Genomic DNA, 27,178 nt, shown 5'->3' on the forward strand with positions numbered 1-27,178 from the left:
GGGCCTGTACACGGCCATATACTAAACACACTACAGAGCCCATTCCATGTCCTGTTAGTGTTTACTTCCTCTCTGCCTTCTTCTGGTGATCTATCTGACGTCCAGCGCTCCGTCTTTTAACCTCTTTTCCTTTCTCTTTCTTGATCCTCCTTAGCAACCTTCATTATAGTCCTTGACAGTGGTCTGTACTGCTGTATTAACAACGTGTCACATGTTAAGAAGTTACAATCAGAATCGAGTATTCAACTAAGCCGTGTAATGCAAGTTGTTAGTAGCAGCGGCATAGCTGTGGGTGGGCCCACCCACATGCACGTCTGGCCCACCCACAGCCAATCAGCGCTTCATAGTGCAGAGCCGGGAAGCCCAGAAGGAAGTGCCACAAACTGCAGTTCATCTAGTGGCCGACAGGGGATGGATGCAAAAAGGAGCAATTCCCATAGACCCCCATGTTAAAATGCCCAACTTTACAGCAGAAATAAATATGTTTCTAGCCTGGATCCAATAAAACTTATTCTGGATATAGTTAGATTCCACCTTCATGACAATGGAATAGGGAGTGCATTTTTTTACCGTGAGTTTTTATAGTAGGCTAAGTAAAGTAACTTTTGCCGTGAGTGAATGAAAGTATTATTTCTTCTTGAGGTCTGCAGTTTAGCGTGTACACATTTGCTGAATATGAAAACACTCAGTGTGTGCCCACTGTGCGACTGTCAAGGATAAACAACATGTGCCCCCGATATATGTTGTATGTATTATTGCTAAACAAACATTACATTGCAGTTTAAGTGTCGCCAACTCCGTTTAAGAGATATCTCCCCCGTCTGTGTGCGAGGGGGCGGGGCAGTTTACACACACGCAGCTGCTCCATGCAGCAACACACACACACGGAGGAGATGGCGGAGAGAACGCGCTCCGAGGTGTGTTAAACTATAGCCGTGTCGATGTGGACAATACTCGTTACCAAAAGTGCAATAAGAGTTTAGCATGTAAGGGCGGTAACACGAGCAATGTGTCTAAACATTTAGCAAAAGTGCTCCACATTCAGACGGAGGAATGCACCGGGTTCGACTGTCTTTCTAGTAGCACTGTAGCCCCATCCACGAGTAACGTTTCCACGTCAGGTGTTATGTATGCTAGCAGCAACACACGGAGTTAACTACATTATACAAACATGGGTTAATGATTAGAGGAAACTGAGTTATTTATTTAGTTAAAGTTTCAGCTATTCTGTTTACAATTCTGTCATCACATTATTGGATATAGGATTTGTTAAAACATTGTTGTTTCTTTTGATGTGAAATATTATTTATTTAATTTAAATAAAAAGCAATGTTAGTTTTGTTCACAATTTGTTTAGTTAGTTTACCTTATTTTTCTTCTCCAAAAGAACCGATAAAGGTAATGTTAAAGGACCGGATCGATAAGACATAGCCTACTTTATTGTCATTTCAACAAGACACAGAGTGTACTATTAAAACGAAATTTCGTTGTACTGGCTTACAGGAACAGGACAATATAAAAACTTGCTAAAATTGTACATATAAATAAATAATAGTGACGTGGTGCTGATAAAATTAAAGATAAAGTGTGCGTTTAAAATATAAAGACTTACTATACATATAAATAAAATAGACATACTATATAACAAATATGTGCTCTTTACACAGCGTAATGTAATCTTTGTGTTACTGGTCTACTTGCTGTTCAGCAGTCTGATGGCTTGGAGGAAAAAGCTATTGCAGAATCTGGCTGTTCTGCTCTTAATGCTGCGGAACCTCTTGCCGGAGTGCAGCAGGGAGAACAGAGCATGGTGAGGATGAGTGGGGTCTTTAAACATGTTCTGGGCTTTTGTCAGGCAGCGTTTCTGAGCGGTGTCTCTGATGGGAGGGAGAGAAACTCAGATGATCTTCTCTGCTGTCCTGACCACTCTCTGCAGAGACTTCCAGTCTTTGGCGTTGCAGTCTCTCGACCAGATGGAGATGTCAGCACGCTCTCTATGGTTCCTCTGTAGAACGTGGTGAGGATGGGAGGGGGGAGCTGTGCTCTTCTCAACCTGCGCAGGAAGTGTAGGCGCTGCTGTGCCTTCTTAAATAGTGATGTCGTGTGAGTGGACCAGGTCAGACTGCTTGTGATATGCACCCCCAGGAACTTGGTGCTGTCTGTAGTCTTCACTGCTGTGCCGTTGACAGTGCTTTTTGTTCCTGAAGTCGACAATGATCTCTTTTGTTTTATCGACATTCAGGATCAGGTTGTTGGTGTTACACCAGTCTGTCAGATGTTTCACCTCCTCCCTGTAGGCCTGTTTGTTGTTGTCCCTGATGAGTCCCACCACTGTTGTATCGTCCGCGTACTTTATGATGTGGTTGGTACTGAACCTGGAGCATAAGCATAAGCGCTATCGATAAAAGTAGTAGTACCGTTAAAGCCTTAACGATACCCATCCCTATGTGGATGTCAGTTTTACTCACATTCTGAGGCCGCCGTGCCTATGTTTTTTGTTTTCACTGCTAATTTATGCTTATGTTCTATTAGTGCATTAAAAAATCATTAAAATCATTAATGAAGTTTCAGCTCAGACCCCACGCTTAATATGTCTCCCCCTGGCCCACCTACATTTCTCCAGGCCCACCCACACAATAATTCCTGGCTACGCCACTGGTTAGTAGCCTTAAGGGCCTACACAGTTGTTATGCTATACCACATCGCCCTTCACTGGATGTAGAATGAGCTGCACTAAACTACATTTTAGCATTTAAAATACCTAGCCATTCTTTTGCGGTTATTTTGGTGAAAGTAACTAAAAAGTAACTAAAAAGTAGTGTAACTCATTAACTATCAGAGACGGTAATATTGTAATGTAACTTATTACTTTCAAAAGACAGTAATAAGTCATATGTAATATATTACATTTTGGAAGTAACTTGCCCAACACTGAAAGTGACCAACCTGATCTCACCAGAATGCGTGACTCCACCACGACTCCTTAACCCCGCATTGCGTGGTGCTACAGTGCTGGAATTGGGCCGGTACTCACCGGTACGCAGTACCGGCACTTCTGGTTCTGACCCATGGAGTACCGGCACTTCTTGCTCAGTACCGGCATGCTGGCGGTACTCCGGTACTCATGCACCGTGCCAGTACTCAACACTCTCCCACCGTTCTTATTATACATCCATATATATATATATACAGCCGCCCGGTACTCAGTAGATGCGTCATGAGGTGCCGAACGGACATTCTCATCGCTCTAACCGCTGGAGTTTCACAGCGGCTGTCAGCTGTTTACTCCTGTCATTCAAACAGAACGTGCTGGAGAGGGGGCGGGGCTTATCTTCTCCATGTAAATACTGTGGTGGAAACGACTATGTCAAAATTAACCTATTTGACCGTGATTTAATAGTAATACACGTTTCAAAATAATAATAATAATAATAATGCCGAAGTAACAACATACTGAAAACTGTTAGTAAAACCATGTTTTAATGCTTTACAATTTACATACCTAGATGCACGTGTGTTGTGTTTATGCAGTGCAACTCCCACCCAGTGGGTGGCTATGTAGAGTGATAGAACAGACCAGGCACGCCCCCGAGAGAAGGAAAGCAAGTCACGTCACAAATTAGCATTTCTAAAATGTTAGCATGGATTAATAAAAGTGCAAAAAGACAGTTGTTGTCGCCGGAAGAAACTTCAAATACAGAAAATGCTGTGCCTGTGTTGGAAATTGTGTCTGATGGGGAGCTTTCTTTGGTTGATCCTCCTGCTCCAAGTTCTAGTGCATTAGCATTAGCACTAGCTCCGCCGCCTCCTCCAGAGCCTCTAACGTTAGCTGCTGCTGGCGCAACTGCCACCACCAACACCGGGCAAAGCGATGCACCTGACTGCTGGACAACGGACCAGGTGCAATATTTTTGCAAGACCAATGCATGGCTCCTTCTTAAAGATAAGAAGCTAGGATGTCGGATATGCAGAGATGTCAAATCTTTGGGAATACACACTGGACAAGGACTGAAACTGTCACCTGAATGGGGTGAGTGTGCAGTGTCTCATTTCGGTGTTGACAAGGGCAAACAACAAGCTAGCCTGAGAAAAAAAATCAAAGAACATAAAGAATCACAAGCCCATGTAAAAGCTGCTGACATCCTTACATCTGCTTCACGTGAAACTATTCAACATCAAGTGCAGTCTATGCATACATCTGAATTAGACACCACTATCAGAGTTTTTCGAACGGCATATAAAATTGGCAAACATAGCCGGCCATTCACAGACATGCCAATTGATTTGAATGTACAGAAACTGAATGGGCTGAACGTGGGCATGGTTTTGCACTCCAATAAAACCCGTGGCGAAATCATCGACCACATAGCTCATGAGCTGAAGAAAAAAATGGCAAAAGACATTACAGAAAACCAAAGAAAACTCTGTGTTTTGGTCGATGAATCTACCACTATTAGTGGTAAAACGGTGCTTGTTGTGTGTCTACGCTCAGCATTAGCTGATGCTGAGCCCGAAACGTTTTTTTGGCAGCTGATCGAGTTGGATGGAACAACGGCTGATGACATCACAAAGGCGTTAATGGAGTGTCTTGGAAGAGATTTTAACGAGGACTTTTTAGGTCAGTGTTTCGTTTCTTTTGCATGTGATGGGGCTTCAGTCATGCTAGGGAAGAGAACAGGCGTTGCTACCCAGTTGTGTAGTAAATTCCCAAGCCTGTTTGTGTGGCACTGCTCCAATCATCGTCTAGAGCTGGCAGTTGGGGATGTGGTCAAGGAGGTCTCAGGGCTCAATCATTTCCAGATCTTTTTTGACAAACTCTATTCCTTGTTCCATGCCTCCCCCAAAAATCAGAGGCAGTTAGCGCAGTGTGCGCAAGAAGTCGGACAGCGTCTCCTGGTGATAGGGCGTGTTTTGTCCATCCGCTGGGTGGCTTCAAGTGAAAGGAGCGTCAGAGCAGTCTGGGAAAACTACCGAGTGCTTCATGATCACTTCACAAATGCTGCAAACGACACGAGCAGGGATTCCAGAGACAGAGCAAAGTACAAGGGCCTGGATGATGTGCTCACATCTGCAACGTTTGTCAGCAATCTGGGACTGATGTACGATGCGCTCACAGAGCTCAGCGACCTCTCTCGGCAACTCCAAAAAAGAGAGATGACACTGCCTACAGCAGATAGGCTCTTAACTCGAGAAATACGAGTTTTTGAATCCATGGTCACCATGCCTGGCCCACACATGACTACAGTTCATACAGCTCTAGCTGAGAAGTCCTTCAAGGGTGTTGCCCTGCGTGAGAATGGCAGGCTTGTACAGATTCATGCAGGTCAGTTTTTCCGCAGTATGGTAGAGAATCTGAGACACAGAATGACTTCCACAACCTCCTCTCATGTCAGCACAAGAGAAATCCCATTACATGGCCGGGAGGCCCGGGACAATCAGTTAATCCAGGACATGAAAGTTATCCATCCTGGAAGTTGGCCTGAAGAGGAGTTAGACGTACAGTATGGGGACGTAGAGGTGCTACGTTTGTGCGAAGTGCTGAAAGTGGACAGAAGAGAGACTGTTCAGGGCTTTCGCGAATACAAGGAAACCAGGGCATCCCGTACACCTGCTGCCATGGAGCCTCTACTGAAAGCAGTCCGAACCATCGCTGTCTCCACTAGTGAGTGTGAGCGGGCATTCAGCTGCATGAACGATATCCTTACTGCAAAAAGGAATGCTCTCTCTGTCAGCCGACTGTCCAGCCTGGTTTTCATTAAATGTAATGGACCATCACTAGGACAGTTCAATCCGGAACAGTATGTGAGGTCCTGGCTGGCAAAGGGAAGGAGAAGTGCTGATGAAAGAGCCTGTCCAGCTCCAGCCCCTGATACTGATGTCCCCAAGGCCTTCTGGAGCCTTTTCTAACAATGTGAAGTATATTGCAAAGCAGCTCACCCAGTGAGAAGACTTTTGGCATAATGTGCCGATTTGTACAGATCCTGGAGATAGAAGGACTTCAGACCAACCAGGGAGTTATCTGATCAGCTTGGTGTTCAATGTAACTCTTTACCATGGCTCAGACTTTGTTACTTGCAGTTACAGTTTCTCATTTTAGATTGTGCAAATTTTGCATTTGTTTTTACATGTTCTTTGTTCATGCTCTTTATCATTTTTCTGAGTTGGAAAGTTAGATTGCATCATAGTTTACTTTATACATATTTGTATTCTTCAGTGGTGAAGTATATTGCAAAGCAGCTCAGCCATGTGAGAAGACTTTTGGCACTTTTTCGTTTTTCGTTTTCTGAGTTGGAAAGTTAGATTGCATTCAAAATGTACAGAAATACTTAATTTTGTTAAAGCTTTTTATAAAAAATGCTTCTGACCAGAGCTTTGTTTCCTTGTCATTAATGTTGAACACCACCAGAGGGGCTCTCACCTGAAAGGTCTCTGCTTCATGTGTCTTCAGCAGAAGATCTAGACTTTGATTGCTATATTTTCAGTTAATATTGACCTTACTGAGCTTTAGCCATATCCGCTGCCTATCATAAAAAATGTTAAGTACAGTGAACCTTTCTAAAATATACAGTAGTAAAGAGACAAACCCACCAGCATTATAGTAGCCAAATTCTTGTTTGTGGGCTGTATATATAAAATTGACTTGAAAAAGTTGCTGATTTTAGAGTACTGGCACCTTTTTCATTCCAATTCAAGCACTGGTGGTGCAGTCACGAACTTTGCTAAATTTACGTGTCTGCACCACGCAAACAACGCCAATGTAAAGTGAATGAGGCTCCTTTGTCGTGGTGCACACACGCATTTCTACAACGTCCAGCAGTGAGCTTTTATTCTATAAAACGTTTTTCAAATCTACTTTACAGCTTGTAGTAACTCACGGGAGGCTTCTTTTATTTTATTTGTATTAATAATAATTTGTATTTTTACAAATTAAATTAAATTACGTTTAATACATTTAAGTCAAGCTAAGGTAATGTGATGGTAGCTAGTTAGTACTCTTACCTGTGAGGCCTCCTCCAAACAGCATAATAACCATACTGTATCATTACAACTAAGTACCAGTTCTAGATCCTTGACTTTAGACAAACAATTCAAAAGACAAAATGTATTTAAAGACCAATCTTTATTTGAATGTGCCTCTTAACCTGAGATATTAGTTATACAGTAATAGTATTGACAATCTAAAAAAACTGAGCAACTCAACAGTCAACAGTTTCTTATTGTCTAAAGCAGGGCCGACCCTAGACTTTTGGGGGCCCTAAGCGAGCTTTGGCTTGGGGGCCCCCCTCACTCTAGCGCATTCTCACTTCACACAACACGGAACCAACTTTTGTATTATGATGTTAGCATAAGCACACATATTGTATAAATAAGCATGTAAACACCGTGGACCTAACATCCTCTAGGGGGGTCCTCACCTCGCATGCTCCCCCGGGAAGATTTTTTTAAAAATATTGAAGTTAAAAGCATCAATCTGGTGCACTTTGAGAGCAAAATTGAGAGATAAATGCTTTATCCACCAACACAACACCACCAGTCCAGAACCAACAGCAGAAGGACCCGCTCTGAATCACTCCGTGTCGCTGCGGCACAGGGATTTATGTTTTTCAAAAATAATCGCGTTACAATCATGTCAGGTTTTTGGTGGATTTAATTAAGTCTTGGATTGCAAAGTATGAATGTCCTCTAGCAATTTTCAGACGATATATACGTGTGTAAAGTTTGTGAAGGCAGGAGGAAAAAAGCTCCCGCGATCACCGTCTCCTCTCTGCTAATACAAGCCCCGCCCCCTCCCTGAAAATAATGAGTGACAGGCTGATTGTGACCCGATAGAAACTTTATTATTCACTTAATCACTGAGATATAATGAAGCTAATTTAATCTCATACATTCATGGGATGTATGCAACAGTAAGACAGAGAATGTAAGTGTGCACCCACATGCACTATTTTTGTTTGTATATGCTGTTGTAAATACTCCTGTTGTCTGCTGTGTTCAGACCTATGGTTCAGACTCAAGTCCTGTGTGTGATGCCACATTCAGGACATTCAGAGTCCTTTTTTAACAGAAGACCGTTGCTAGAAGCTGAAGCTAGACTGCAAAAGCATTATTTTTTTGTTTTTGAGGATGGAACAACTTCACACACAGATATAGGGAGGCTAGACCTACAATTCATTTATTTTGGTTTATAAATGAATGTCAAGACATTTATGTTATTGATTTCTGAAGCACTTTCTAAATAATAAAAAGAGAGTTCATATGTATTTACTGCATGTATGCATTGATGAAAAATAAGCCATGTGCAGTAATATAGAAAATTGAGGATGCAACGCATTGGTATGAATCGTGATGCATCGGGATGCATCGGGATATCGAATTGAATCGAATCGTTGACAGGATAATCGTAATCGAATCGAATCGTGAGACCAGTGAAGATGCACAGCCCTAATTCAGTGTGGACGGATTGAGACAGCATGGTGTCCAGAGAGCTGCAGAGACTTCAGGGAGAAACCTCCGTGTGATGGACGTCCTGTCTGTTGGTTTGGAGAGGACTGAGGGTCTTTCCTCTGCGAGGAGGACCAGGCCTGATGGAGGAGCCCATGCTGGGCACAGCTGATACCAACTGCACAGGCCTAGTCGGTCACTTTATTTGACTAAATGTGTTTACTTATACATTTAATAGGTTTACACCTTCTGCCCATATGTGCTTTTGGTTCACATTTCAATAAATTGTATTTGTATTTGCACTCCTTTTGTCCATTATTCTTACTGAAAATGTTAGATTACACATTCACATCTGACTGAAGATTGGCCCCATTTATTTGTGACGTTGCAAACTCTGCGGTACAAGGCACAAGTGATGTGAAGCTCATAAAGCCAGGCAAATAGAAATAATCAGCTGATGGAGTGTAGATGTGGAAATAGGTTCATTCGATCAGCTGACTGTGTTTTCACAATAAAAGTAGTTTCTTAGTGAATGTCCTGTACTGGTCTTAACATCTCATAACATCAGCTTTTAATGTTCCTCTTGGATGTTCTTCTTGACCCTCAGAGAAGGAAAAAATGTCGTGTCTTTCAGGCATGTCCTTTCCTAACAAAAATGACAGGAAACATAAAACATATTATTGCAGAACAAGTGTGTTATTTATGAAAGCGGTGTGTTTGTGTGTTTAGGGGCTGTTGATATAATTATTTTGTAATTGTAATGTTTTATTTTTATTTCAACAGAGCTACAAAGACAATCCGATTATGAATGAACAGTATGAAGTTCATCAACATTGAAATATATTTTATTATCAAAATAATATTTAACTGTTATCAAAACGTAGTGCAACTGTAGAAGCTTGCTCTGTTGTCTCACTGAAAGAATCACTGTTACCACGTTTTTTACAGACAATATTGAGAGATAAATAGTAGCAGTTCTCACTATGTGTTAAATATCTTTGCCTTCAATACATTAAATTAGAAAGCTGACAGTCATATTGCTAAATATGTAAATGTCACTTTTTGCATGGAAAAACCCCTCAACTTCACTGATGTGTAGGTGATCTACTATTTAGTATTGTTTAATGGAACACTCTTAAAAATGTTGGGTTGTTTTGTCAACCCAACCACTGGGTTGAGCCTGTTGGTTAATTTAATTGGGTTATTTTGATGGAAATGGGTATTCTGAGAACCCAATTCGCTAGGTTATTTCTGTTGGGTATAGAGTTATTAGCTGTTGGGTTGCAATTTCTATGAGGTTGTGTTGGGTTGTTTTGGAATACCCAACACATTGGGTTGACGTGCACAACCCGCGAAACCAAGCACCTCCCACTACTCTCCCGCTCCAACACGACAGTTAAGTTTTGGTCAGACGGTCCCAGTAAGTGAAGAGAGGAGACTCAAAGCAAGGTTTGTTACATACATTACATATACATTGTTTTACCATGTAGTTGACTTGATATTATTATATAAAGCGTCATATTGTTGTTAAGATGTAAGTTCGTGGAGCACTATTGTGTACATTGCATCAAAGTAGCAAGCTAACACGTTAGCTGGCTAGCTATGTAGCAAACACACTATGTTGTTGTTACTCAAAATGACCCGAGAAATGTGTCATGTATTGTAGCTAGGAGGACAACGTTAGTTATCTCGTCAATTTCGCTTTTAATGCAATATCACACAAGTGAGTGTTATTGAGGGGAAAGCGCGGTAGTGAATCAGCTAGCCTCTGCATGCTAGCAGGCCTCACCTAGCTAGCTCACCAGGCTTTCCACGGCACCCGTTTAACCGCCGACTAAAACTTTGGTAACGTTAACGTTAGGCCTAACCGTTATGTTAAAACAGTGAAAAGACGTTTGGACTACTGAATCTTATTTCATGTTATTGTATGTTTTTTTCTTAATAGACTCTGTCTGTGTTGATGTTTCAGGTTGATACGAACAATCTATGGACGATTTTGTGACTTCAAAGTTGATTGAGTGGCAGCTTCCAGGGCTGATAGAAAGGTTCAGAGGTAAGCTAATTTATAAGTCATCTCCATGCCTTCATTTTATGGGTACTGTGTTATGGTTCAGTCCCTGTCATTATTATTGGCGCGTTTCCACTGCAGGCCTCGCTCGGTTTGGTTAGGCCTTATTAGGCCCGGCTCACTTTTGGCGCGGTAATCGCTGGTAAGGGGGCTACAACTACAACAAAATGAACATCTTTGACCGTGATTTAATTGTAATACACGTTTCAAAATGATGCCGAAGTAACAACATACTGATACCGGTTAGTAAAAACCATGAATTAATGCTTTGACAAGTCTGCAGACAGACGGCAGGCGAAAAACCCTTTTAAAATGCGTGTTTTCTAAACGGAGCTTGGCTAAGCTAACGTTATATATGCTCCAACCGTCCACACTCACAACAACGGCCTATACAGACATAAATAAACCAGTGACTTTATTCGCCATGACACAGGCAGTCTGTGGTTTGTATTTGTTTAACTTTTGTCTAGTTTCTGAACAGATATGAAGAGCTGTGAGCTCTGAGTGTTCCCACACAAATCAGGTGCATGGCTGGTGTTCAGCTGCACTACTTACTGAAAGGATGTGGGCTTTAATATTCCTTGTCTAAATTCAGTGTTTCCCCTATATACAAATAGTGGCGGGGCAGCGCCGCTGCTGAAATATGCGCGCCGCTGCTAGGGGGCGCCAGCCAGGTACCCAAAAAAATAAATAATATTTTTTTTAATAAAATATTTTTTTATTAAAATAATAATAAGTGGCGACCCTTTTTCATTTTTGATTGTTTGCTATGTGGATTTGTAGTATTTGTGTTACTGTATGTTCAATAAAGGTATATTTTTGCTAAATCTTGAGACATTGCTACTGTATGTACTAGGCAGGGCCGATTGAAGCCATTTTGACGTATATTAACTATGTCAATACGTTTCTGTTTTTGTAGTGTATTTGTCTTTTGTAGAGATTTTTCATCTATTCTTTATAAAATCTCGCCTAGGGCAGCAAATTGGCTAGAACCGGTCCTGGAAAAGGCCTCAAGAGCCTTTCTTGTGCTGGCAGACACATAGAAACAAATTGGCGGGGCGCACTTCACACGTGCACACACTAAAACATTCCAGTGAGCTCCGCGCTCACATTATGCTGGGCCCGCGTGCCTTAGCACCGCTGCTATGACTCCATCCAAGGGGAAACACTGCTAATACTGTAGGATTAATTTATTATCCATTATATGGCACCCAGACCCTAATATTTATTCATGAGTTACAGTTTTAGTCCTAGACCTTTATAGAGCTTGTGGTTTATATGGATGGTCACTGTAGTAATATTTTGTGTTCTGTCTTTCAGATGAGGCTATTGATGAAGAAAGCTTTGGGTACCTGGATCTTCACACCATCACCACCTTGATCCCCAGAATAGGCGAGAGGCTAAAATTCATTAACAAACATAATGAATTTGTAAGTTATGCATACACATTCACCATGTTCTAAATTCAGACGGACGGACTGACAGACGTTACCCTTCACTGCTTGCCCTTTTAGTTCAGAATTCAGATGAGTCATGGGATATGTTTGCTTTAGATGTAAAACTCGAATTCCTGGGGATGTGAGAAGTCTTTTTATCCATTTACGTGCGGTACATCATGTTAATTATGCTGCAAACTATTTCCAGTGTTGTGAAATTGGCTGCGGTAGAACATTTAACTACATGCGTTCTTTCTGCCGTGTCTGAGGGCAGGTCTATAGTGGAGAGCCTGGACACAGACCAACTGATCACAGGAAAGGAAAGAAAGGCCATGGTGCGGATTTTGTTGTCTCACCTCATTGAAAAATGTGGAGAAACGTGAGTACAATTTTACAGAAGGAGGATTTCTTTTTTAGATTAGTGTCCGCCCTGACTTTGAAAGGTCATGACTTCGATCCCTGGCCAAGTCATACCAAATACTGTTCAAAATGGTAACCGATGCCTCCCTGCTTGGCTTTCAGTATCAAGGGTAGGATTAGGGGTAAGTCCCTGTGGCATATTGGCGTTAGACCTATGTCCTAAGATTATACGTGTACATCAAGCTGTCTGACGCAACATACACAGGAGATGGGCTCCTGGCCTAAGACCACAATGTTCTCAAATACTGTTACTTGTCTTGTTGACATTTAGAGTGTTTTTACAGTATGACAACTGTTTTATTGTCTAATGATTGTATCTGTACATGTTGGCCATTTTCAGACCTACCGCGGTGATGAAAACTGCCCTGGCTTCCGCCTTGATTCATGCATTCCCCTGCTTAAACGATGACAGTGGCAGTGGTTTTGTGAGTACTTTTTGTGAAGTAAAACTAAATACTATCTAAAAAAAGATTGATTCTTTTTTTAAATTGAATGTATATGCACAGGGTCAAGTAGACATTTTAGGCTCATGGGCTTATATGGGGATTATTCTAATATCTTGTCAGGGAACATGGTATGCCAAGGGGCGATCCCACCACCCAGCAACCGGGTTCCTAGAAGAAAGACTCTGTAATATCAGGAAGCAGTTGAGGAGGAGCTCGTGAGGGCCCAGGCCACAGAGGGAACAAGACACTGTGCCCAGCAGGATAGTCATACCAGGTAATGCAATGTCTGTCCCAGATTTGCCTCTGGTTTAGAGTGGTATTTGTAATCTGACAGACAAACAAAGTATTCTCTATGGCGTCATATTTGTTACGCAGCCTGTAATGCTGCATCTTAAATCTCAGTGCAGAATTCTGCTCTGGCTTTAGAGCTGTTATTCCATTAATTTAGTTTTTCTGTGAAACTGCCTCAATTGCTGCATCAATGTTGTCTCAGAGGATTTCGCTACTTTTATATACCAGGAAGTTGGCACACGTATGCATCACTTCAAACCTATGGAACCCTGTCATATCAGTGACATAAGAAAATAGTGTATAGCACATTGAGAGATCACCGGGGTCGTTTGTCAGAATACTCATTTCATGAAGCACTATTATTACAAGTTGTAACTCGGTGTAAATTGTTACTCCATATCGACGTGGGATGTATAAACCACAGACCACACATAAGTAGACTGGCCACGTACCCAGAATAAATTGTTTAAGACCACGCCATTGAATTTAGGGCTTCTTTCTTAAATCAGCTGATGGGGTGGGAGAGGGTTGAAAGAGCTTCAGCTGATGACAATTTCTCTGCACCGGTAGAAATACTTATCTTTTTTCTTTTCTTTCTCATCATAGGTCGGAACTAACATGGTGGAGTATTTGGAGCAAGCCAAATTGTCCAGGTCGTGCCCGTTCGTGCTACTGCTTCAGGATGGGATGCTGTGCTCTCAGGCAAGGCTATTGAGACTGAGACGGCTCTCGCAGCTGTGGATACCTGTTTCAAGAGTTTTTATGTCTTTGACATAAACTATACAAATCAGTGTTTGCCTACTTGGCAATTATTCCAGGATGTTGTTTATGAACTCGAGGGAACTGTTTCCCCAGCAGTGAAGTTCCTGAAAATGCAAATACATGCTTGTAACTAGACTGGCCTGCATCCCCCCCACCCATCTCTTCCTTTCTCTCTCCTCTCCCTCTTGTTCCACATCTCCTAGTATCAATAACCCTTGTGTGAGGAACTGGGAATTTAATTTTTTGATGTGTTTTGATTCTGTGATTTTAATTTGAATAAATAATTATTGTTACATTGGTGTGAGAATATATTTGATCAAGAAAACAACCGAAGGATCAGAGGTGAGTAAATGCCAACAATCACACAATTGTGATTGTGATAATTTTGTTAAATTCATGACTATCAGTTATGCCAATAAAATATCAATTATAAAAGGGAAAACAACCCATTATAATTAGTAATAATTCATAATTATACATTAACAACTAAACCCAGCAGTGTAGTCAATGTGAACCCTTCATTGGGTTAAATAAACAACCCAATTTGTTGGGTTATATATATAACCAACCCAATTTGTTGGGTAATATAACCAACCCAATTTGCTGGGTTAAATTAACCCAGCGTGTGTTCTGTCCAATATTTAACCAGCGCTGGGTTGGGAAACAACCCAGATTGGGTTGTTTTTAACCCAGTAGTTTTAAGAGTGAATGTATATCAGTGTATTAAAGTCAATACGTCATTTATTTAAACCAATATCTTTCTTGATTCTTTGTACAGTAAGAAATGAGTCTTTGTACCTGTGCTGAAGTTCACTGCTGTGAGGAGTCCAGTTCTGTCTCTCACTCTCTGGTCCAGCCTGTCTGCATCACCTGGACACTTTAAACAAACAGATATATATGTAAAGTACCAAGTGTACAAACAATACAACTGATTCTCTTCTGTTGAACATGTTGGATTGTGTATTGTCCGAGTCAGGGTCCTTTTTATTTTACTGTAACTTTGGAAGTTGTGTTACCAATGCTTACTGTTTATTTGATACCCATTTGGTAATGCAATTAATAAAAACAACAAGGTTTGGGTTCGTTCTTCAGATGACTGTGACGTTAACGTGTAAGCTCAATAATGAACTCCAGCTCAACCAACCATATTGTAATATCTAACTAATCATCTTGAAATATGACATTAATAATTGTAATATACACACATCTTATTGTGAGGTTGATTTCACATACACTACTTCGACATTAGCTTGTCTACATACTTGAGCATAGCTCGAATTAATCTTAGCTATGCATACAGTTCCTACCAACATTATGAAATATCTCTCTAAGTTACAAGGATGTAACCTTATTCTATCAACCTCAAACATAAGCCATTTGTTCTACAGTATTATCCCACTTAACACTTGTCTATTTCGTTGTAACCTTTATATATACAGTCTATGATTTTAACTTGGAGGCTACTATTAGCATCGTTAGCACAGATGTAGCTACCACTCACTTACACGCTAACCCAAGCCTTAACATTCATTACGTAGCTGACTAAAATCATTAACACATAAATAAAGTACTCGAATTTCACTTACCGCAAAACCGCATTCATGCACCGTCTGTTTTAACCGCAGAGCGAGTCACAACAGTCCGATATATAAGCATGAAGAACAAACAACCACGGCCGGCTTCAAGTTGTGTTTCCTGGATGAACTGACCAGGCAGAGTCCCAGTAGCTAGCTTCACGGAACAGGTAGCAGAGAGACAAGAAGCTAACAGCAGCAGTCACTTGACAGAGCTGTCACTCAATGTGACCACGCCCTAATATATGCATAACTTTAAGGCTTAATATTAATTAAACAAAGTTTAAGTTTGAGTTGAGAAACAATTCACCCCCCCTATCCATATTCATGAAGGGGGGATCTAACTATACAGAGAATATGGTTTTTTTAACCACGATGTAAACATGTTTATTTCTGCTGTAAAATTGGGCATTTTAACATGGGGGTCTATGGAAATTACTCCCTTCTGCAGACTGCTCCTACTGGCCACTAGATGAACTGCAGTGTGTGGCACTTCCGTATTGGCGTCCCGGCTCTTCCCCAGAGTTTTCCGCTTGGTGTGCACAATTCTCACCATAAGCTTTTTTTCTCAGTAGTGGCAAGATAGCCATCAAGCAGTGGGAAACAGCTTGTCGCAATTCGTCTCCCATAAGTTGACTTTTATTTGATTTTTGAATCCATTCACTCTGTCTTACATGTTAAGGATATTTGAGTCCTTGCCTTGAAATGAGAGGTTAAGGTCATTAAGCTTGGAGAAGACATCGGCAAGATATGCCAGCCGTGCAACCCAGCCTGCATCCTGAAAAACACCAAGTGCTCCGTCATGAAAGCAGACACCTCAGTGCAAAGTTCAAACAGCCTGTGTAGTGTTCTATCTCACACAGGCTCCACCTTCTACTGGACTCTATGGGTACTACTCTCATCAATGATATTCCCTATCCCCACGCATGTTCAGCAAATGTGTGGCCACAGCGCTTCAGCCGCTTCGCAACCATGAGGGTTTTATTTTATCTCAACAACCTCATAGTCATGGCCAGGTCCAGGGAATGTTCCACACAGCCCAATTGATCCTACACCTAACCAAGTTGGGATTTGCGGTCAATTGGAAGAAGAGCAGTCCCATACCTCACCAGCAGGTGGAGTATCTGGGGATTTTGCTCGATGCAGGCAGACTACGGGTCGGGCCACCCTGTCAGAGAGCAGACAGGCATCCCTGCTTCAGGGGGCAACGGTGACAGCTTTGACCTTCATGTAGACTCTGGGTCTTCAGAGTCACATCATGGACCTCAAACCGCACGTGTTAGACGGTTGAAACGCCCCCTTTTCTGCTCCCATTTATCTTAGACGTCCTCATAAATGTCCTTCTTGATGTCAGACATAGAACCAGTACCCTTGAAACAGCATGGTGCCACAACAACTTTGAGACGAGACGCATTACGAGAAATGTTTCTTTTTTGGCAGTCCGTTGAATAGCTGTTAAGATATTTCAGTCTGGACCAAACTGGTTTTGCCATTTCCATCCCTAACGTGGCGTAAAATGCAATGAGTCATTTTCAGAATTCTGTACCAGTTCGAATTTGACATAACTTTTACATTCAAGGCTTCTACTGCGGTTTTTTTAACATTTTAAATGTCTGTGGCCATATTTTAAATACTGGATACTTTTGTTGGCAGCCTCCATCGTGTAAGCAATCAAATCATATTCAGTTTTTTATCTCAGAACCAGTGTAAACACAGTAACACAGCACAGTGCCCAAACAACTTATCTAAAGACACAGCCGTTCACTTATTTCTGAAGAAATCTTCAAAACAAAACCAGATATAATGACATTGTTTTATTAACTTTATCAGCATTACCTGAACAATTTCCAAATCACAGTGAGACACAACAACCACTATTGGTCTATTTTCAGATGCCCTGTCATAGTAATCCATGTGGAATTATTACGTCTATTCTCTTGTCATCGCTGCTTCACATAGTGTGCTGTCTCTGTGGATATTGTGAGGATTTTTCAGTTTTACTGTGGAAAAAAGGCACATTGCAGTGATGTGAATGTATCTGTATTACATTATTTAGGAGCCGGGGGTTATTTCTTATTAAGATCATACAAATATCAGCTGTCATCAGGGGCGGATCTAGAAAAAATATTCATGGGGTGGCAAGAGGGTGGCTGGAGAATTTGAGGGGTGGCATCCCCTGGCAGAAGTATATGCTGATTTATTCTGGGATAATGCTTCATTTGATGTTGTCACAGCAACAGAGCTAGCAACTGTACCTCGTCAATCTGCTGCTGTGAACAACATTTGAAAGATCTTCCAGCTTAAAGGAGACCTATCATGCTATATTTAAATGATATAGTGTATGACCATACCTATATAAGGTATATTTATACATTTTATTTTTCAAAATACCAAACAGATCATTTTTTAGCCATGCCTCGTTTAGCTAATTTTCGCTCTATTCCAAGCCTGTCTTTGAAAATTCTGAGCAGCAGCTGACCACGCCCCCCTGCAGAAGAGCGGGGCATGACCCGGCGAGAGTCACGTTACCATGCTTGCTGTGATTACGAGTGTGGAATAAACATGCCATCTCAGTGCAATGCATGTGTTCAAGCATATTATCAATTTGATCCAGAGACTGACCCTGAAGCAGCGGAGGTTTTGGTGGAGGTGCAAACATCTCGGTTGCAGCAGGACGTTTCTGAATGGTTAGTTGACAAGCTGTTGTCCCTATTTATTTTACTCTGTTACGATGCGTGCTACTTATTCCGTTCATATTTTGCCTAATTAGCAAGAATGCAATGTGTGCAGTTTGTAACTTAGAGCTAGTAACGCAAAAACAGCGATACATATATATATTTATAAAGGGAGACATTCATATTTTCAGCATATATACAATGGCCTCATTGCGTTTATTAATAGTTTACAGTCCTTTTCTTCCAACATCGTGCAACAACCGTTGGAAAGTTCAATAACTTAGGGTGATAAAAAGTATAACTCCAACAACACCTCAGTTGTCAGCAATGTGTGTAGTTTCATGTGTTTTTAAAAGCTCAGTTATTGACTTCTTTCTACAGGTGTACATGTGCAAATTGCGCCGCGATGCCTTCTGAACGGAGAATGTGCTGCATGGAGATACCACAGGTAACATTTTTGATAGCTTCACTAAGTTGTCTGTTTAGAGAATACATTTTTCACATGTCATTCAATATGTTTATCACACTAGGTGTCTAGACGGATGCAGGAACTTGAGGACTCTGTAACCTGTGGTGGACCATCCTGGATTGGAGCCTGTGTGCCTGAATGTGTTCTCCCTGCAGAATGCATTGAATATTTACAGAGCTGAACATGGTGGACTACAGTTGAGGCAAATAGAGCAGTGAGTGGTTTGTTTGTTTTGACTGAAATTGTAAAACGAATGCCAATATTGTTCATGGAAATAAATACTGGTGTATATGGCTTTATGCAATCTTTCATTCTGTCATTGTACATGTACTATTATATACTACACAGCAATGGCATAACACACCCATGTGTACGACAACAAAAGTCCACACACAACCTTATGCTTTTGAAATCAGAATATTCTTTACCCATCCAAACATGAATAATCACGACACATTTGATATCAACTCGGAACTTTATTGTCAAAATCAACGGTTCTTTGAACCCATAAAAAAAAACTAAATGTACTTGTACTAAATATATTTTTTAATGATTTCAGGCGTCACAGGTATCTAGCCTACAGAAGCTTTGTGAGCTGGTGCTGGGGCTTCCTTGGACGCAGGATCAGAGTGGTGATTCCGGCCTGCGTTGTCCTCAGGGAGGCAGGAGTTTCCTGATCCGCAAAATGTCGATGTTGGGTTCAGACAGCAGCCAAATTGAACCGTGTAGCATACCCGGCGATGACCTCCTCCCTGTCAGGTCGCTCATAATGGTGCAGGGTCCACAAAGACTTGGTCGAAGATGAGGTCCATCAAGTTGGCCACGTAGCCTGTGCAATGTTAAAAAAAAGCACAACAAAAAATGTGGTTTAGATTAGTATATGCATGTAAAAAACTGAAAGTTCTTTCTAATTTTTTTATTTTATATTTGTAAATAGTTGTATAATAAATATTTTAAACACTTACGGAATGTGGGGTCAGTCTTTACTGGCTTTGCTCTGCATTCTCCCTTCCTGGCCTTTGGGAACTGCAGTTTATACAGAGGGTTTCCAGTGGATGTTGGCTTGTGCACGCTCAGCGTTTTCATTGTAGTGCAGGGCTGCCAGGTACAGTCTTTCATTTCCGCCATGATAAAAAAAAAAGTCAATAATAGCAAAGGATGTACAAATTGTCACTAATTAGTAAGTATGTGAGGTGCTGGCCTGTAAAGAAGAAAACATAGTTAGAACAAAATCATCTCAATTTAGTATTCAGGATGAGAAAATACTATTTGGATAAATATAGTCTGAAATCCCAAAAGATGGGGGCTAAAACTCTCTATTTAGCAAAGCTCTTTGCTTAGCCTTTTCCAATCTGAGTTAGTTTTGAACCATAACGTGCATGCTGTGTTTCTGACTCAATACAGATGATATGTTGGAGAGGGGCTGAGCTCAGTAGACTGACTGTAATATGTGCTAGCCACTAATTAGCCTGTTGCTAGGTAAGGCCTCGTCAACAACAACAGACCAACGGGGCTTTAGCTCCGTTTTACTCGTGGTGTGTGTCCCCCCTCGCATACATACACACAGTGTTGTATCCTCATACACCCCCATTTATATTCATGTGCGCAAACAAGTAAACACACAAAAGCTTTTACATATAACGCTGCAGAAAACGGCATGTCTCATTAGCGTAGCGTAGCTTACAGATCGATGATATCTGATCGTTCTTACAGACTACAATCACAAAAGTCTTTACATATAACGCTGCAAAAAACGGCACTTACCTACAGAAGATTACGTTTGTTATTATAACTTACTCAATATGATTTTAGAGGATACAAAATACTAATAAATAGGAGAATAAATACTTGTGTTATCGGCTAGGGCGTGGCTTTACAGCCTTCACACAGATTGCCATTACGGCAGTATGTCTGAACATGTTAGCAAATGCCTGATAATTAAAATAAAAAGACAAAGCAAAGACTGCGGAGCGTACAAAATAAAATGTTACAAAAACATATAAACACCTAACCGATTACTATTTGGGTTTGAGGCGACATTGATACGGCGAAGCTACATGCCACAGATAGCTTTATCAGGAAAAACACCGCTAAATAAAAACTTACAGCTTCAAAATTGGATGTGTCCTCACTGGCCTGCTCCCGGATGGTTGGTATTGATCCCGGGTTTAGCATTAGTTTGGAGGCATATCCGTGTTGGACTTGAGAGAAGTTCATAAACATGTCCGTCGTAAAATGTTTGGAACACAGTCACACCAACATAAATCTGCCGTGGTCTTCTGGCACATGTCCCTTGAAAATGAAGTCTAGCCACAGATTATTTTCTTTTTCCACTGATGGCATTGCATGCAGTCCCCTGTCCCGAGTCTTGCAGCCAACAACAGCACAACGTTTAACTGGCTAAGACATCCTGGCAAGAGCAGGCAAAAACACAGATGTGACTGGGGTTGATTTAGCCTGCCGATAGCCTATATGCGAATTAGAGGTTTGGCAATGCACGTGGCCGTGGCTCATTCCCCTGATAGGTGGAGAGTTGACCAATAAGCGGAGCACGTCTTTGTGACGTAGAAAAGTGTTGAAATCTGGATCAATTTTTTTCAGATCCGTTGCAGCCCCTTTTTTAGAGATAAAAAAATAGAGAGGGTTGTGTTTTCTGACACTTGGTGAGTTCCCTGGAACACCGGGGACACATATTCATGTATAAAAGACGTACAAAGGTGCATTTTGCATGATAGGTCCCCTAAAAGTCGCACCGAACATTATTGTTGATATGAACAATCGTTCCCCTGGCTCTATAGCCAAATATGAAGAGTTACTCCTGCCGTCCAAAGTAATGCCCTTGATGTTTTCCTGCAGCTGTGTTTTGCTCTACCTGCCCAGCACTAAACAGCAGACACTCAACAACGTTAACATTCATCTCGAATCATTGGTCTGCTCAACAGACAACTGCAAACCCTATATTTACTCTTCGTTTTGCTCTTTTGGTCTCCACCACCTAAAAGAATATCTTTCTGCTCAATGTGATCTCTGTCAGTTGCAAACTTTGTGGCTGCATCAGCCACAAAGATTTGTTTGAATTTTTTTTTTTTTAATGAAAACATCTTCCTGAAGAGGTTCAGGACTGAAGCAAACAGTACAATTAAAACAACTAAACAATGAGCTGAACAATGCTAAACCCTCCTTCCAGCTGAAAAGAACAGTACAGCTAACTCAAATGTTGGTGTATGTGTGATTACAATAGTTTAGCCACCAACCCTTGAACATTTTCTTTGAGAAATCACAGTGCATCTTATCTTATCGCTGATTTTAAGATGTAATCAGAGGAGATGATAGTACCAGAAGATCTGCTTGTCTCTTGCTACCCAGATGAAAAATAGCCATTATCTGAGTGTGTGTGTGTGTCTGTACTCTTGCCGGTAAGTCAGAGGATTTCCACAATTTCTGCCAGCCAGACTCATAGAGGCAATCACAGGGCAAGTATACTTAGGAAGAAACAGCCTTACAGGTTTGTATTCTTATCACTTGAACACACTGCAAAGAGGTGACTGTGCAATTTCTATTGCATTCAAATAGCGATAAGGTGGGTTCATTGAATTTCTAAGCCATTCTTTTCATGCAGAGCAGCAGTAATGATAACACTTTGAGATAAAGGCTGGGAAGTACATGAGCATTCATGCAGACATTTTTCTTATTAAAGAACTGTCCACTCTTTAGCCATGTCTCTGCCCTTTGGATTGGGAAGCACATTACCAAAGACAGGCGCTTATTGCTTTTGTTCATCAGCAATAGAGAAAAGGGAAGAATGACCTCCGATTCACGCTGGGTGGAAAAATTAAGTAGACCTTGGGCTTAAGAGTGAGACACATTCATCAATACTAAAAAGGCCGCATTACCCCAGGATTCCACCGGGTCCGTCTGCGCCGCGTCACGGCTGCACCGCGGTTTTGGTCCGGCCTCCTCCAGCGTCATAACCCACCGGGCGCGTTTCAGAAGCGGAGCGTCTTGCCTGCCGGCTCGCAGTTTTTGTTGATTTGGGCGTATTTCCTGGACAGACTACTTTCTACAGACAAAGTTAATAATACTTGTAATATTCCAGTTATAAACGACATGAATCAAAGATGTGTTGCTGTATTTTAGTGGTAAAAAAATGCATTCATCATCATAATTATTCTATATATATATAATTGACACAGTGCCTGTAAACCGGAGGAGAACGCTGGCATTTCTCCTCCTACTTGAAAGACTACGGAGGGATAGGGTCTGCAAATTAGTTTATTTTGGGGATGGGCCGGATGCTGTCACCGGTCGACTTCCTGCCCGGCGCTATGCAACGCCTCGCGTCGAAAATAGACTTGCATTATATTTTTAGCGGAGCCCAGTACCGAGACGCTTCTGGGACGCTTCTGGGACGCTTCTGGGACACTTCTAGCCGTAACGCGGCGTGTCTGGTGGAATAGCACCCATTGAGAGTGGCCGCGATCGCTGTGAACGCCACGGCACAGCCGCAATGCAGCCGCAATGCAGCCGCAACGCGGCGCAGACTTTCTGCCACTTTGATGTCTAATAAACAAACTATCACCTGCATACTTAAAAATGATAAAGTCAGGGTTACTGGCCCACATCGTTTAAGAGGTTAATTATTGATAATATTGCCTGCGGCTTGAAATGAGGTTAAAGTGATGACAGTGGACAAAAACAGTGAAGATGAAAATTAGCTGAAAAAAGCTAAATGCATGGAATTATTTGTGGAGGTGTCACAAGTGACCCCTTTCACATTAAACATTGTGATGAGATGCATATAAACAAGTGCAGATTTATGTATATTCTGGCCAAACATGCAGGCGCCAGCCTGTTAAAGAAAACCCATGGATTAAGATAGATAAAATAGAACTGTAATATTATTCACCCGTGTTACTAAAATTCCATAATTCAATTAAAAAACAGAAAGCCCTAACCTAACGCTGTGGTGGCTGCCTGGTAGTAGGGACACTGTTCCCAATGATTATTGCATTGTAATATATTGATTATTGGAGAGTACATTGATGCTGGTCTATCTGCTGGTATCAGAGGGGCTTTATGAGATCTGTATGTGTACACCCTGCACACACTCAGAGAACACACACCTGCCCTTGCATGCACAGCTTTTCTCCACAGATGGAAATGGAACAGTTTTATCCATGACTGCTATATCATAAACTGACCTGCAGCTGAGACTTTCATCCTATAATGATACTGATGGTCTGTCCGTGCTGACCTCAGATCAGTGTGAGAGAGCCTAGCTTCTGGCTCCATATGCTGAGAGCTCTCATCTCTGTGTAAAGGTACTTCAAACACACTGGCAATACAAACTGTTTCCTCAACGTCATTAAAAATATCTTTATTTTTTTCAGCTTTAACTGACATTTTTACAAATAAAAAATATACATGCAATACAAATGTGTTGCACAATAGCTGTGCTTTATTTTAACTGAGCTATGCCTGTGGCAAGCTATTAACAGGCACTGTGCCTTGTCTTTTAATTTTTTAGCGTAGTGGAGCCTCACTTTAGAGCGTTTACCGCGATCCATCTTTGGTGTTATGAAGTGACTGAGCTCGTGAACTGTCTACGGGAGGGCGGGGGAGCCTCGCTGCGGGGCAACTGTGGACCTCTGTCGCCTGTCAGCGCAACTTACATGATACCGTTTAAAAAAATTAAGGGCGGTGCCGGCCGTCAGCGTACCGAGCCGGCCGTCAACGGCCCGCTGACGGCTGGCCGTTCTGTGATTCTCCAGGTCACCGCGGCGCAGACGGACCCGGTGGAATACAGGGTCTACCGCGTTTAGGAACCGTTAAGCAGAACCGTTAAGCAGAACCGAAATTGTGAATTTGTAGCATTTTCTTATCGGTTCTCATCTGGAACCGAGTTTCGGTTCCCAACCCTAGTCCCCGGTGTGTCAGGGAACTCACCAAGTGTCAGAAAACACAACCCTCTCTCTTTTCCTCCATACCCAAATCTCTAAAAAAGGTTGCTGCAACGGATCTGATACAGACTGATCCAGATTTGAAATATCTCTGACGTCAGAAAAAAGGAGCTCCGCCTATATGGGCAACTCTCCACCTATCAGGAGGAGACAGCCACGGCCATTGTCGTTCGAAACCGCTGGAGACGCTGTAGTACATATGCCAGGCCTGTAGGTGGAGCTGTAGTCTGCCACACAAGCAGCGAAGAAGAATTCTCACAGAATCAGCCCTTGCAAAAACAGGGCTAAAAAATAGCAAATAGAGCGAAATGAGGCATGGCTAAAATGCATGATCTGTTTGGTATTTTGAAAAAAAAACTTCGCAGACATGCTTTATATAGGTATGGCCCTACAATATATTATTCAAATATAGCATGATAGGTCCACTTTAAATTGAGGCCAATCCGTCCAGATTTACTGGATTCTGTTCTGAGAAATCCTGACAGGAAAATAGAGATGAAAACACACGTATGAAGGCAGACAGGAGGAACAAGCTTTACCATCAGCCTTCACCAGAACCTCCTTCTGGCACATGTCCTGCACGTTGACGGTGCAGTTGGCGATGAACGGGGGGGTTGAGCAGTCCAGGGTGGTCTCCTCACACTGGTAGCACTGGATCTGCAGAGCCAGCCCTGCAACACACACACACACACACACACACACACACACACACACACACACACACACACACACACACACACACACACACACACACACACACACACACACACACACACACACACACACACACACACACACACACACACACACACACACACACACACACACACACACACACACACACACACACACACACACACACACACACACACACACACACACACACACACACACACACACACACACACACACACACACACACACACACACACACACACACACACACACACACACACACACACACACACACACAATAATAAGTATTTTCATAATGTCATTTTCAGCAGGTATTTTAGCGTCCACCATCACTGAGGACCTGCCATGGACTCATCACTGAGGACCTGACATGGACTCATCACACCACCACCATCACCAAAACAGCTCGACAGCGGCTCTTCTTCCTCCGCAGGCTGAGGAGGTTCAACAGGATACTCTGCAACTTCTACAGCATCCTGACCTTCTACAGGTGCACCATAGAGAGGATCCTGACCTTCTACAGGTGCACCATAGAGAGGATCCTGACCTTCTACAGGTGCACCATAGAGAGCATCCTGACCTTCTACAGGTGCACCATAGAGAGGATCCTGACCTTCTACAGGTGCACCATAGAGAGCATCCTGACCTTCTACAGGTGCTCCATAGAGAGGATCCTGACCTTCTACAGGTGCACCATAGAGAGCATCCTGACCTTCTACAGGTGCACCATAGAGAGGATCCTGACCTTCTACAGGTGCTCCATAGAGAGCATCCTGACCTTCTACAGGTGCGCCATAGAGAGCATCCTGACCTTCTACAGGTGCACCATAGAGAGGATCCTGACCTTCTACAGGTGCACCATAGAGAGGATCCTGACCTTCTACAGGTGCTCCATAGAGAGCATCCTGACCTTCTACAGGTGCACCATAGAGAGCATCCTGACCTTCTACAGGTGCACCATAGAGAGGATCCTGACGCTCTACAGGTGCACCATAGAGAGGATCCTGACCTTCTACAGGTGCACCATAGAGAGCATCCTGACCTTCTACAGGTGCTCCATAGAGAGCATCCTGACCTTCTACAGGTGCTCCATAGAGAGCATCCTGACCTTCTACAGGTGCACCATAGAGAGGATCCTGACCTTCTACAGGTGCACCATAGAGAGGATCCTGACCTTCTACAGGTGCACCATAGAGAGGATCCTGACCTTCTACAGGTGCACCATAGAGAGGGTCCTGACCTTCTACAGGTGCATCATAGAGAGGATCCTGACCTTCTACAGGTGCTGCATAGAGAGGATCCTGACCTTCTACAGGTGCACCATAGAGAGGATCCTGACCTTCTACAGGTGCACCATAGAGAGGATCCTGACCTTCTACAGGTGCACCATAGAGAGCATCCTGACCTTCTACAGGTGCACCATAGAGAGCATCCTGACCTTCTACAGGTACACCATAGAGAGGATCCTGACCTTCTACAGGTGCTCCATGGAGAGGATCCTGACCTTCTACAGGTGCACCATAGAGAGGATCCTGACCTTCTACAGGTGCACCATAGAGAGGATCCTGACCTTCTACAGGTGCACCATAGAGAGCATCCTGACCTTCTACAGGTGCACCCTAGAGAGGATCCTGACCTTCTACAGGTGCACCATAGAGAGCATCCTGACCTTCTACAGGTGCACCATAGAGAGCATCCTGACCTTCTACAGGTGCTCCATAGAGAGGATCCTGACCTTCTACAGGTGCTCCATAGAGAGGATCCTGACCTTCTACAGGTGCACCATAGAGAGCATCCTGACCTTCTACAGGTGCACCATAGAGAGCATCCTGACCTTCTACAGGTGCTCCATAGAGAGTATCCTGACCTTCTACAGGTGCACCATAGAGAGGATCCTGACCTTCTACAGGTGCACCATAGAGAGCATCCTGACCTTCTA

General features: G+C 42.5%; 1 pseudogene; it reads right to left on the bottom strand.

Moving 5' to 3' along the window:
• The window catches only part of LOC117536972, a 51,265-nt pseudogene that overhangs the window by 15,375 nt on the left and 8,712 nt on the right, over positions 1-27,178 (bottom strand).

The sequence above is a fragment of the Gymnodraco acuticeps genome, unplaced genomic scaffold (assembly GCF_902827175.1).
Source record: "Gymnodraco acuticeps unplaced genomic scaffold, fGymAcu1.1, whole genome shotgun sequence".
NCBI lineage: Eukaryota > Metazoa > Chordata > Actinopteri > Perciformes > Bathydraconidae > Gymnodraco > Gymnodraco acuticeps.